This window comes from Aquarana catesbeiana, linkage group LG07 (assembly GCF_042186555.1).
Source record: "Aquarana catesbeiana isolate 2022-GZ linkage group LG07, ASM4218655v1, whole genome shotgun sequence".
Classification (NCBI taxonomy): Eukaryota; Metazoa; Chordata; class Amphibia; order Anura; family Ranidae; genus Aquarana; species Aquarana catesbeiana.
This window is the reverse complement of record NC_133330.1, coordinates 167,038,994-167,053,582: the sequence shown is the minus strand read 5'-3', so window position 1 is coordinate 167,053,582 and position 14,589 is coordinate 167,038,994.

Sequence of the window (14,589 nt, the reverse complement as noted above, 5' to 3'; positions counted from 1 at the left end):
CAGAGTCACTCCTTGCATCAGGTGCCCCCGGCAGAGTCCCTCCTTGCATCAGGTGCCCCCGGCAGAGTCCCTCCTTGCATCAGGTGCCCCCGGCAGATACCCTCCTTGCATCAGGTGCCCCCGGCAGAGTCCCTCCTTGCATCAGGTGCCCCCAGCAGAGTCACTCCTTGCATCAGGTGCCACCAGCAGAGTCACTCCTTGAATCAGGTGCCACCAGCAGAGTCACTCCTTGCATCAGGTGCCACCAGCAGAGTCAGTCTTTACACCAGTGTTCCCAGCCTCAGTCCTTAAATCAGTGTCCCAGGCAGAGCCATAGTTACCCCCCCTGTACATAGTTACCCCCTCCTCCTGTACATAGTTTCCCCTCTCCCCCTAGTTACCCCCTGTGCATAGTTTCCCCCCCGTACATAGTTCCCCCCACTGTACATAGTTAACCCCCCCTCCTGTAAATAGTTAACCCCCTCCTGTAAATAGTTAACCCCCACTCCTGTATATAGTTAACCCTCCCCTCTCCTGTACATAGTTAACCCCCCCCTCCTGTACATAGTTAACCCTCCCCCCTCCTGTATATAGTTAACCCTCCATCTCCTGTATATAGGTAACCCTCCCCCTGCTGTATATAGGTAACCCTCCCCCTCCTGTATATAGTTAACCCCCTCCTCCTGTATATAGTTAACCCCCCCTCCTCCTGTATATAGCTAACCTCTCCCTGCTGTATATAGTTACCCCTATCCTCCTGTACATTAAATTTAAATTGCTGCAGAGACAAGAGCCAGTGGCGTCACTACAGCTGGTGTCACCCGGTGCAGAAAAAAATTGTTGTCACCCCCCCTCCACCAGCTATGGTCCCCCTTCAGTACAGACCCCCCTCCCTCAGTAAAGACCCCCCCCACTAAGTACAGACCACCCCTCCAGCAGTATAGCAGATAGCAGTTTAGACCCCCTCAGTGTAGACCCCCCTCATCAGTATAGACCCCCTCAGTACAGACCCCTCTCCCTCAATACCGATACGTGCAGCTAAAGAAGCCGATTGATTGGCTGCATGGGTCGAGCCCCCTTCCTCTCTCCACTGAACACAAAAGGGAAGATCTAGCGGTGCCCCAGGCGGCCATTTGGCTGGAGCCAGCTGCTCCAAAAATTAAAAAACTAAGATCCCAGATTTTCCCGATGAAAATCCCGATTCGGGACAGCCTCTGACGAGGGTCCCAAAATCGTGATTGTCCTGGGAAAATCGGGACTGTTGGCAACTATGGGAACCATGAATGCCAACATGTACTGTGACATACTGAAGCAGAGCATGATCCCCTCCCTTCGGAGACTGGGCCAATGGGCAGTATTTCAACATGATAACGACCCCAAACACACCTCCAAGACGACCACTGCCTTAAAGAAGCTGAGGGTAAAGGTGATGGATTGGCCAAGCATGTCTCCAGACCTAAACCCTATTGAGCATCTGAGGGGCATCCACAAACAGAAGGTGGAGGAGCGTAAGCTCTCTAACATCCACCAACTCCGTGATGTCATCATGGAGGAGTGGAAAAGGACTCCAGTGGCAACCTGTGAAGCTCTGGTGAACTCCATGCCCAAGAGGGTTAAGGCAGTGCTGGAAAATAATGGTGGCCACACAAAATATTGACACTTTGGGCCCAATTTGGAGATTTTCACTTAGGGGTGTACTCACTTTTGTTGCCAGCAGTTTAGACATTAATAGCTGTGTGTTGAGTTATTTTGAGGGGACAGCAAATTTACACTGTTATACAAGCTGTACACTCACTACTTTACATTGTAGCAAAGTGTCATTTCTTCAGGGTTGTCACATGAAAAGATATAATAAAATATTTACAAAAATGTGAGGGGTGTACTCACTTTTGTGAGATACTGTACATAGTACGTGCTTCACAACGTGAGACTTGTATAAAGTAATATACAGTATTCCTCTATATATGTAGCACTAACTCTCGGTGGAGCTGCTGGTTTAAAGCGGGCTTGTTACCTTCACTCTCGATACTGTTTCACCAGCGCCGGGTCTAGGGTTCCGCTGAGTTTACCTCTGGACGATATAAGCACCAAACGTTTGGGTAGATTTTCCAATGCTTTAATGAACAAATAAAGGAAGTAGCAGGAAAGAGGCAGAAGGAAAGCTGCAGGGAAGCTCAAATACCTTTCCTTAGTATTCTTCAGAACATTCTTAGTAATCGAACACTTGTAGTTGAATGCGCTCCCCTTGTGGGACTCAATCTTTGCCCGCCTGGATAGACCTCTCTCACTTGTCTAGCAGCCAGTACGTAGCACGAACAAAAGTCTCTGCCACAGACTTGTTTGAAACAAAACCCTTACGATCCTCTGCCACAGGATGTATTGGTTTACGATGAATGTCAGACACAGTACTTGAACCTTTAAGCCAACCCGGCAGTACTATGCAGCAAGACTACTTCAGGATACGTCCTCCAACCGAGTCACCAGGCCCCTCTCCAGACCAGCACTCTGCATTATCCTTCCATGACGGGTCCTCCCCTGGGATCTTCTCAGTTGTCCAGCTTCTTCACTCAGGATTAAAACATGGCGTCTGTCCCATAAATACCCTCTCCCAGAATGCAACTCGGAGGACCACCTCCACCGAGTTGTCTCCGGGACAGAGGAGCACTCATACGCTTCAACACGTTGCTTTTCCAACACAAGCCGATGGTGACAACGACACCCACCGGCACAGTGTGGAACCACATGCAACTCAGCCAAGCTGGAACAGAGGCAAATCCAACTTCCTATAATAAGTGACCCACTAGATTTACCTATCAGCGGTAGATAAAAATCTACCAGCGCTACATACTCCCCCCACTACAATAGACGTTGTCCTCAACGTATGTCACAAAAATAATAACTCCCAAGCCTGAGAGCAGGTATTTGAGCTTAAAACTTGGATCTAGGCAAAGAAGAAGGAAAGACAGTAGAAAGACATTATAAGATTAACATTTGTAAAACAATATGTTGACATCCGCAAACAAAACCATCCTATGACTGTACATTTCCTCACTATCTATCTTAGCTGAAAAGCCTAACCGCTTGATAGGAGATCAAATAGTTCCTGAAAAGGAAAACATATTAAACACACATGCAACCTATACAGTTTCAGGAGCAAAGTCTCATTTGAAAAAAATGAAACTCTCTTCCCATTATCTACATCAGAATAATCTTTAGGAGTCCATCCCTATATATATATATATATATATATATATATATATATATATATACACATTTTTTTCTTAAATGAAAGAAATCCGGCTAGCAAAAAGATGTCCTTGGATTTGAAACACTGAGATGAGTATTCAGATCTTGACCACAAAGATCTCTATATACTGACACTAACTAACTATCCCAAAGTTCTTTTGTCCATAATTACCAATAAAACCGGGGATCTGGCAATGTCAGTGTTTTTCCCAATTTATCCACTGTAGTGATGAGATAACGTCATCTTTTCGGGGTCTGCAAATGACCACTTTGTCAGCATGAATGTGCCGACCATAGTTCCAATGCATAAAACATCCACTGAAGCGTTCATCCATAGCAACAGAACATCCAGTTTTCCAGAAAGGCTTAGGCACAGACAAATAGTCCCAAACAGCTTCACTGTACCAAAGCTCCCGGTTAGCTTCAATCACTTGCATTACGTCCTGAGGGACATAAGGGAACTCCAAACCATATTCCGTAGCTACACGCTTGTTCAACATTCTCTGCCATCGTGCAAGTTTCGGTAAGGATCTATTTTTTCCCATACCAGGAGGCACACATGAATCCAATGACTTGCTCACCATAGACCCAGCCGGTGTCCGAAGTGAACTAGTAACTTTTGACAATGTCTCATTTACAGTGCTGTGTGGCTCCACACAAGGTGACGTCTTCCCAGAACTCATGGCTGTCCATTCAGGGAAAGTCATAGCAGAGGCGACATCCTCGCCTTGGGCCCACAACAGTTCCTGTGACATAGTCTCAAACAGGTCATCATCACCGGAGAGAGATCCGACGTGGATTCTATCTCCGAATCTCCCAGCTCTTCTGCTAGCAGATATTTATTTACAGTCCCAGATACATTCCCCATTAATTGCTCACCTGTTCCTGTCGTGGACTTTGTTGGATCCGGTTCGGGTAGTCTCTGGGGTAGGCCTCGACCACGGCCGCGGGAAGCCTTCACATATCCCACCTTCCTCTAGACAGGTACAACAGGGATAGGCGTAGTGGACGCGGAAATCAAAGCAATGTCCGCTGCTGAATCGGTAACAACATTGTCTCTCCCTGGAACATTCTCGGCAACAACAGGCAAAGTCACGGCCTGCCGTTCTCTTTCAGCAGGAGTAGCAGCTTCTACTGTGGTGACACCTGTAGCCCAGTCCATACGATAAGCACGGGGTGACATGGTAGGTTGCTCCACCACAAACAAATATTCTCCACATTGCGGGCAGCGACCAAATGGACGGAGATATACGGCCAGTCCTTCACATTTGCGGCAAATCATGCCCAGCCCTTCGATATCTCCGACGGTATAGAGAACAAACCTCCCCTGCGGCTTCAGACGAATACCGGTATCTGTAAGCAGGGTTCCGGTCAGCACAGTACTCAACACGGTGCTCGTAGGGAACATTCTTGGTCCCATAATTGGCTGCATCACTGGAAAAGACATGGCCACACTCTGATCTTCTCAGCACGATCACAAGGCCTCTCTTCTTCTCTGGCGCCAAACATATACACACGTCCCACGCGGTATCAAGTAGGGTAGGCTCCTCCCACTTGTTCTTCTGATCACGTAGCTTCCGGGCTTTTTTACTGGCGCCCGCCGCCTACGCACTCAGAAATAAAGTCCTGCAACTTTTAACCTCTTCTTTTCCTGAAATGACAAAGTCCAGCTCTCACCGCAAACTCCCGGTGAAACACTTCTCCAGGTTGCGAGAACTGACAGCTAACAAATCCCGGACGACGACCCCACATGTAGCCCTAACTCTCGGTGGAGCTGCTGGTTTAAAGTGGGCTTGTTACCTTCACTCTCGATACCTCTGTTTCACCGGCACCAGGTCTAGGGTTCCGTTGAGTTTACCTCTGGACGATATAAGCACCAAACACTTGGGTAGATTTTCCAATGCTTTAATGAACAAATAAAGGAAGTAGCAGGAAAGAGCCAGAAGGAAAGGGAAGCTCAAATACCTTTCCTTAGTATTCTTCAGAACATTCTTAGTAATCGAACACTTGTGGTTGAATGCGCTCCCCTTGTGGGACTCGATCTTTGCCCGCCTGGATAGACCTCTCTCACTTGTCTAGCAGCCAGTACGTAGCACGAACAAAAGTCTCTGCCACAGACTTGTTTGAAACAAAACCCTTACGATTCTCTGCCACAGGATGTATTGGTTTACGATGAATGTCAGACACAGTACTTGAACCTTTAAGCCAACCCGGCAGTACTATGCAGCAAGACTACTTCAGGATACGTCCTCCAACCGAGTCACCAGGCCCCTCTCCAGACCAGCACTCTGCATGATCCTTCCATGACGGGTCCTTCCCTGGGATCTTCTCGGTTGTCCAACTTCTTCGCTCAGGATAGACAGCTCAGGACCGTTCCTCTGCTGCTGTGGTAGGCCCCAGACATATCTCTGGGCCCACCCACACGCCGCAGCGACGTGGGCCTCCGGACCGGAGGACCACGAGGTGGTACTCTTAACACATACCTGTCGGCCAGGAGGGCCAGCAGGTGGCTGAAAACGAACCCCCTAAACATGGCGTCTGTCCCATAAATACCCTCTCCCAGAATGCAACTCGGAGGACCACCCCCACCGAGTTGTCTCCGGGACAGAGGAGCACTCATATGCTTCAACACGTTGCTTTTCCAACACAAGCCAATGGTGACAACGACACCCACTGGCACAGTGTGGAACCACATGCAACTCAGCCAAGCTGGAACAGAGGCAAATCCAACTTCCTATAATAAGTGACCCACTAGATTTGCCTATCAGCGGTAGATAAAAATCTACCAGCGCTACATATACATACAGTGTTATCATGAGGTGCCCCCACAGTGTGTCAAGGAGCAGTCCTGTGGGATGTATTCTTCTATTTCTGATTATGTAAAATACCCCCAGACATAGAACTGGGATGGGTCGTTTTGCGTTCCATGCTCTGCCTCACATAGGACATTTTAGGGCTTATTCACACCAGGTGCAGTGCGGTAATGTGTGTGAAATCACGTGTCCCCAGTCTGCACAAACATGGGCTGCCTTGTGGGGAGGCGTGCGGGTGCCATGAATTCTTATTGGCCCCCCACACATCTAGTAAATGCATGTTTGCGCCCCCATTAACGGGTGCGTACTACTGCAGTACCATGCATTTTAGTGGGGCGCAATTTAAAAAATCATGCCAGCTCCTTTTTTTTTTTGGAGTGTTTCACAAACATAGAGCAGCCTAATAAAAAACATAACGCACAGGAACGTGCAAAAAAAAGCACTCCGAAGCACCTCCTGGTGTGAACAAGTCCCGAGACTGGTGTGCCCTGGGATTGTGCGCAATTCTAAGGGGTGCCATGACTGAGAAAAGGTAGAAAAAACACTGGTCTACAACAATAAATTGTAAAAGGGGTAACTGACTAAAGTCTGGTATACACTGCAAGCTCTTTATTCGTTCAACCCAGCGGGTTACACAAAAAAAAAAAAAAAATATGGCAGATTGCTGTATCAACACAAACAATGTTAGTGTGGTGATCTCCCCAGCCATTTACTCTGAGTGCTGATAGGATGCTGGTTTCCCAGCATGTCCCTTTGACAAAGGTTGGTTATTAGACTGGCTTCTGTTAGACAGATATCTGTACACATTGACTGAAAGTCAGCAGGAACTGGATGATTTTCGGATAGTGTGTACCCAGCTATAGGATTAAAATTACTTTAAATCTGATTTACTAAAGATTCATAAATCAAAGCCTTCCTCTTGCCATTTATTTTTTATTTTTGTCTCAGTAAGTCTTATATCTGTCTGTTATTCTATTGTGGACACCATCCTGCCCCTATGCCACTGTCTTGCCCCTATGACACCTTCCTGCCCCTATGACACCTTCCTGCCCCATGAAACATTCCTGCCCCTATGACACCGTCCTTCCCCCATGACACCGTCCTTCCCCCATGACACCGTCCTTCCCTCATGACACTGTCCTGCCGCTATGATACTGTCCTGCCCCTATGATACTGTCCTGCCCCTATGACACCGTCCTGCCCCTATGACACCATCCTGCCCCTATGACACCGTCCTGCCCCTATGACTCCTTCCTGCCCCTACGACACCGTCCTTCCCCCATGACACCGTCCTTCCCTCATGACACTGTCCTGCCCCCATGACACCGTCCTGCCCCAATGACACCGTCCTTCCCCCATGACACCGTCCTTCCCTCATGACACTGTCCTGCCCCCATGACACTGTCCTGCCCCTATGACACCGTCCTGCCCCTATGACACCGTCCTGCCTCTTTGACTCCTTTCTGCCCCTATGACACCGTCCTTCCCCCATGACACCGTCCTTCCCTCATGACACTGTCCTGCCCCTATGACACTGTCCTGCCCCTATGACACCGTCCTGCCCCTATGACACCGGCCTGCCTCTATGACTCCTTCCTGCCCCTATGACTCCTTCCTGCCCCTATGACACCGTCCTTCCCCCATGACACCGTCCTTCCCTCATGACACTGTCCTGCCCCTATGACACTGTCCTGCCCCTATGACACTGTCCTGCCCCTATGACACCGGCCTGCCCCTATGACACCGGCCTGCCCCTATGACACCATCCTGCCCCTATGACACCGGCCTGCCCCTATGACTCCTTCCTGCCCCTATGACGCCGTCCTTCCCCCATGACACCGTCCTTTCCACATGACACTGTCCTGCCCCTATGACACCGTCCTGCCCCAATGACACCGTCCTGCCCCTATGACACCGTCCTGCCCCTATGACACTGTCCTGTCCCTATGACACCGGCCTGCCCCTATGACACCGGCCTGCCCCTATGACACCTTCCTGCCCCATGACACCTTCCTGCCCCTATGACTCCTTCCTGACCCTGTGACATGTTCCTGCCCCTGTGACACCATCCTGCCCCTATGACACCATTCTGCCCATATCACACGGTCCTGCCCCTATGACACCGTCCTGCCCCATGACACCTTCCTGTCCCTATGACACAGATCTGCCCCTATGAGGTTGACAGCTAACTTCACAGGCAGGATGTAGGTGCAACAAGGCATGGGTCATGGCAGGCAGCAAGAAAATTCAGCAAGCAAAACAGATGAAGGCTAAACAGGTAACAGATCCAACATTATGAGAACAGGTAGTAAACACATGCCTTTGATCTGGCACTGACTGCTCTGACCTCCATAGTGACCCTGATTAAGGACATTTCTGACAGTTGTTTTGACCACAGTGCAGCACTGAGAATCATCCTGCACACTGCATACACTGAAAGCTGATTGCTACAATAGCCTCTGTCTATAGTCCCCCCCAATATAAGTCGGAATTTGGCAGGAAAACACAAATGGGGTTTCTTCCTTACCATACTTGAGTCTGGCATTAATTATTAATGTAGTATTAAACACTATAATTTTGTTAGCTAAATGCATTCTTTTTAAATAGGCAAACATTCCCCTGCCCATAAAGAAGGGTAGTGGCTGGTATGTCCTTACTAGATAAAGCACCTCATCCCGAAGATTGATTAAAAAAAGGGGACAAAGGGAAGGGGATTATAGTGGTACCAACAACAAAGCAGTACGCAGAATATTTTTTATAAAAAACACATTTTATTACAATAGGTTAAAAACCAATAATTCATTGTAATGAAACACATATAAAAAGGAGCATGTACAATATTCTGTTAGCCAGAATAAGAATGGCTATTTATAACAGCAGGTCAATTCTTCCCTACTAGTTTCGCCAAAACATTGGTTTCATCAGGGGAATAGAATATGACACAAAGCAGATGTTGCTCTATGAGGAGAGAAAAAGAGAGAAAAACATATTTTTTAGAGAAACAATACACAAAAATATGAACGTCGCCCACGGGACTTTAAATGAGGTGTAAATGGTGATCAAAGGGTAAGCAAGTATAAAAGTACAAATATTTATTGAAAACAACAGCATAATCCATAATAGGACATGAGCATGGGTGTACAGGTTCATAAAACAGCAACATTGCAATGTAGTCCTAAAACATAGCCATCATATAATAGTAATACATATAATACAGGTATGCATAGTACATCTCTAACCCGACGCGTTTCGCGAGCTTTCCTCGCTTCATCAGGGGCTGATGTGCATAACTGCTGTCTGTAAATACAGATTAAAGTAATTAGAGTATCGGTTATGATAGGGTAAAAACAAGAAGCCAGACCTGGTCATCCCATACTTACTTGTATCTCCTTTGCTCCGCCTGACGCATGACGTTAGGGGCGGAGAACTCGGCGGATGTCCGGGTATTAGGCGGGGGGTGACAGTATGGCAACCTTTCCTTCACTACCTCTCCAACACTCAGTCGGGACGCTGCACTATACTGGTAGGCACCTTATCTATTTACTCTAATATGAATACCTGCACCTCACAGCGTACCTATCCTCACTTGCCGTTTCTGACTGACTCCTCCAATCACATTCTGCTTCTTCACACATAAGTACTTTTCCAGTTCATCACACCAATAATCATTTTGCCCCTTATTTCACCGTGCCTCTCCTCCCTTCACTTCACTCACTTTCTCTTTCCTTCCCTCTGGTCCCGTCCCCCCTCTTTTCATTTCTCTTCTCTTTCTTTGTCCTTTTTCTGTTACTATTCACTTCACTTCCCCCTGTTTTCCTCTCCTTCCCTTCCCTTTCCTTTCTCATTCACTCTTTCACCCTGCACCCTCCTTTTTCTCTCTGCTCTGCGGGACACTTTGTGCATACCATGCAAGTAGCACATATTTTGTATTTCTATGACAATACCAATGACATTACTTTAGACCTTGCTTACCAACATACCTTGCATTTATGCCACTACATACATCTCATACTTCCAAACTCTTTAATCTTATATTTATATCCCCATACAGTGAGTCGCCCTGCATTGCATTTGGGATCAATTTGGGTTCATGCTCTCCTTTCTCTCTCTCATTCTGCCATGCTGCCCCCCACGCCTGGCCTCGGTCCTCTGGTTGGGTCCTCCGCCCCTTCAGCTCCCGGGGGAGATGCCCTCCGCCGACCCGTGCCTGGGCTATGTGTCTGTAGCTTTGGTCCTACAAGTAAGTATGGGATGACCAGGTCTGGCTTCTTGTTTTTACCCTATCATAACCGATACTCTAATTACTTTAATCTGTATTTACAGACAGCAGTTATGCACATCAGCCCCTGATGAAGCGAGGAAAGCTCGCGAAACGCGTCGGGTTAGAGATGTACTATGCATACCTGTATTATATGTATTACTATTATATGATGGCTATGTTTTAGGACTACATTGCAATGTAGCTGTTTTATGAACCTGTACTCCCATGCTCATGTCCTATTATGGATTATGCTGTTGTTTTCAATAAATATTTGTACTTTTATACTTGCTTACCCTTTGATCACCATTTACACCTCATTTAAAGTCCCGTGGGCGACGTTCATTTGCTTTTTCTCTGATATTAGGGATGGAGGTGTTTTATGTTAGGGGTCAGTTCTCAGACATTCTTTATAATACACAAAAATATCAACATGATGCGCATTACTGAATGATTAGGCAGCATGGTATCATATGTCCGGTCCCCCTCCCCCGTAGCGTCAGAGGGGGGTGGGGCCACCCGGTTCGCCCCCCTCTGACGCTACGGGAAAGCCATAGGGATGTCCTCGTGCGTCAGAGGGGGCAGACCGGGTGGCCCCGCCCCCTCTGACGCTATGGGGGAAGCCATAGGGATGTCTCCGTGCGTCAGAGGGGGGTGGGGTCACCCGGCGACGACACTGTGTGGCCCCGCCCACAGTTTTAAAAGAGCTGTCACCTGCGAGGACGCATCATATGGCGTGTGCCTCCCATGGAGGTGGATCGTCTTTATTTTTTTTTTCCGCCCGTCGGCGCAGGTGAATGGACTACGTGAGACAGTTTAAATCTTTTAATAAAGGACTTCTCCCATGGTGTGTGTTGTTTTTTTTTTACCATTTTCACACTTTCTTGTGAAATGGTACAGGTACAATGTACCCGTTACCATTTCAAACAGGGGGGGTGGGATCTGGTTAAAGGGGGCTTCCAGATTCCGATAAGCCCCCCCACCCACAGACCCCCACAACCACCGGGCAAGGGTTGTGGGTATGAGGCTACCACAAAGCACCCTCCCAATGTTGAGGGCATGTGGCCTGGTACAGTTCAGGGGGGGGAGCGCTCTCTCGTCCCCCCCCTCTTTTCCTGTGGCCTGCCAGGTTGCGTGCTCGGATAAGGGTCTTGTATGGATTTTTGGGGGGACCCCACACCATTTTTAAAAAAAATTTTGGTTCGGGGTTCCCCTGTGGGGAAATCCCATGCCGTTTTTATCAATGAACTTTTATGTGTATTGCCGGACCGACAATTCATTATAGCCACGAGTAGTTTTAAATTATTTTTTTTCCTTTAGAAATGTCATTTTGCTGTCAGACTGTTCTAAAAACGGGAAACATGCGCCCCTTTACAGGCATACTATAGACACCCCCCAGGTACGATATTTAAAGAAATGTTACACTGTTATTGTTTCACTTTAAGCATTATTAAAATCACTGCTCCAGACATTTTTAAAACTTTTTTTTGCATTGATTCATGTCCCCTTTTAGGACAATAACTTGCATATTAACCGTTAAAATTAGCACTCTTGATTTCTCCCATAGACTTTTAAAGGGTGCTCTGCGGCTTTTGAATTTGCCGCGAACACCCCAAATTGTGCGCTATTTGGCGAATGGGCGAACAGCCAATGTTCAAGTCGAGCTCATGTTCGACCCAAACGTAAAGCCAATCCCTAGTTGCCACCTGTATGGGAATGACCTTGACAGTCCGGGTTTTGACAGCTGTGCCCGGGTTTGTGTCCTCCTGATACCCGGACACAGCAACATAGGCACCAGACCAGTCCTAACCCCAGTGTGAGAAGTAGCTGCAGCCCCGGTGTCACCAGCACTGTATCTTTCTTCCCAACCCCCCCAATGCGCTCTCTGAGTCCCACCAGCAGCACTCCACACCCACCCGCTCCTGTGGCTTCAGTAATGAGTGCCTCCTCCCTCCCCATCACCACCCCGTCTCTGACTGTGTTAGAATGGATGCTTTCTTGCTGGGCTCTCCCGCCAGCAGACTCCCCCCCACCAGAAGAAGAACCCCCCCCCCCGCGCAATGTGCCGATGAGGCAGGTGCAGAAGTTGCAGAACTCTCTCTCTCTACCGCCAGCAGCACCCCTCCTTCTTCCCCGCTCCAGTGGGCTGCAGGGCCAATGTTCTGTAATGTCCTGCAGCAGCCGGGTCACACTGCACTGTCTGTGCACTCTCTCACCCAGCTGCCGGTGCCAGAGACAATGAATGGTGGGCCACTGGACTGGTGTCCTAGCAACCAGGGACACTTTTGCAGGAGAGAGCATGCTGTTACAGACTCCCCCCCCAACAGGTTCGCACACACATCTTTGCAGCGGCTCCTGGAAGGTAAGGGGGTTTTGTCTCACTCTATGAAGGTCTCTACTCAGAGCTAACAGGGTCTCTAAGGGGGGGGGGTCTATGCTGCTAATATAAGGGGATGGGGGGGTCTATGCTGCTAATACAAAGGGACGGGAGGGTGTCTATAAAGGGACGGGGGTCTATGCTGCTAATTTAAAGGGACGGGGGTGTCTATGCTGCTAATATAAAGGGAAGGGGGGGGTCTATTCTGCTAATATAAAGGGACGGGGGTCTAGGCTGCTAAAATAAAGGGACGGGGGTCTATGCTGCTTATATAAAGAGGCGGGGGGGTCTATGCTGCTAAAATAAAAGTACGGGGGTCTATGCTGCTAATATAAAGGGACGGGGGGATGTCTATGCTGCTAAAATAAAGGGATGGGGGGTGTCTATGCTGCTAATATAAAGAGGCGGGGGGTGTATGCTGCTAATATAAAGGGAAAGGGGGGGGTCTATCCTGCTAATTTAAAGGGACAGGGGGATGTCTATGCTGCTAATATAAAGGGACGGGGGGGCATCTATGCTGCTAATATAAAGAGACAGAGAGGGTCTATGCTGCTAGTATAAAGGAACTGGGGGGGGGTGTCTATGCTGCTAATATAAAAGGGACGGGAGGGAGTATCTTTTCTGCTAATATAAAGGGACGGGGGGGGGGGCTATGCTGCTAATATTAAGGGACACTAATCTAATGGGGGTCACTCTGTAAGGAGGAGTGCTGATCAGTGGCGTCACTACAGGGGGACTCATTCACACTATAGTCGCCACTGGTGCTGATATAAGATGACTCTAATAAGATGAACTAATGGGGGATGCTGACTGCCGATTTAATGGTTGCTGACCAACCATTAGATCAGCAGTCAGCACCCCCCATTAGAGACCCCCATTATACCAGAGTCATCCTATATCAGCATTCAACACCCACCGCTTACAGACCCCCGTTAGATTAGAGTCCGGTGAAAGGTGTCCAGTATTCCAGTATTCCCCAGCTGATTGGAGAAAAGCCAATGTAGCACCAATATTTAAAAAGGGCCCAAAATACATCCCTGGGAATTACAGACCAGTTAGCCTAACATCAGTAGTATGTAAACTCTTGGAGGGGATGATAAGGGACTATATACAAGATTTTAGTAATGAGAACAGTATCATTAGCAGTAATCAGCATGGATTCATGAAGAATCGTTCTTGCCTAACCAATCTATTAACCTTCTATGAGGAGGTGAGTTGCCATCTAGATAAAGGAAGGCCCGCAGACGTGGTGTATCTGGATTTTGCAAAAGCATTTGACACAGTTCCCCATAAATGTTTACTGTACAAAATAAGGTCCGTTGGCATGGACCATAGGGTGAGTACATGGATTGAAAACTGGCTACAAGGGCGAGTTCAGAGGGTAGTGATAAATGGGGAATACTCGGAATGGTCAGGGGTGGGTAGTGGGGTCCCCCAGGGTTCTGTGCTGGGACCAATCCTGTTTAATTTGTTCATAAACGACCTGGAGGATGGGGTAAACAGTTCAATCTCTGTATTTGCGGGCGATTCTAAGCTAAGCAGGGCAATCACTTCTCTGCAGGATGTTGAAACCTTGCAAGTAGATCTGAACAAATTAATGGGGTGGGCAACTACATTGCAAATGAGGTTCAATGTAGAAAAATGTAAAATAATGCATTTGGGTGGCAAAAATATGAATGCAATCTATATATTGGGGGGGGGGGACTCTGGGGGTATCTAGGATGGAAAAGGACCTGGGGGCCCTAGTAGATGATAGACTCAGCAATGGCATGCAATGCCAAGCTGCTGCTAACAAACAAACAGAATATTGGCATGCATTAAAAAGGGGATTAATTCCAGAGATAAAACAATAATTCTCCCGCTCTACAAGACTCTGGTCCGGCCTCCCCTGGATTATGCTGTCCAGTTTTGGGCAC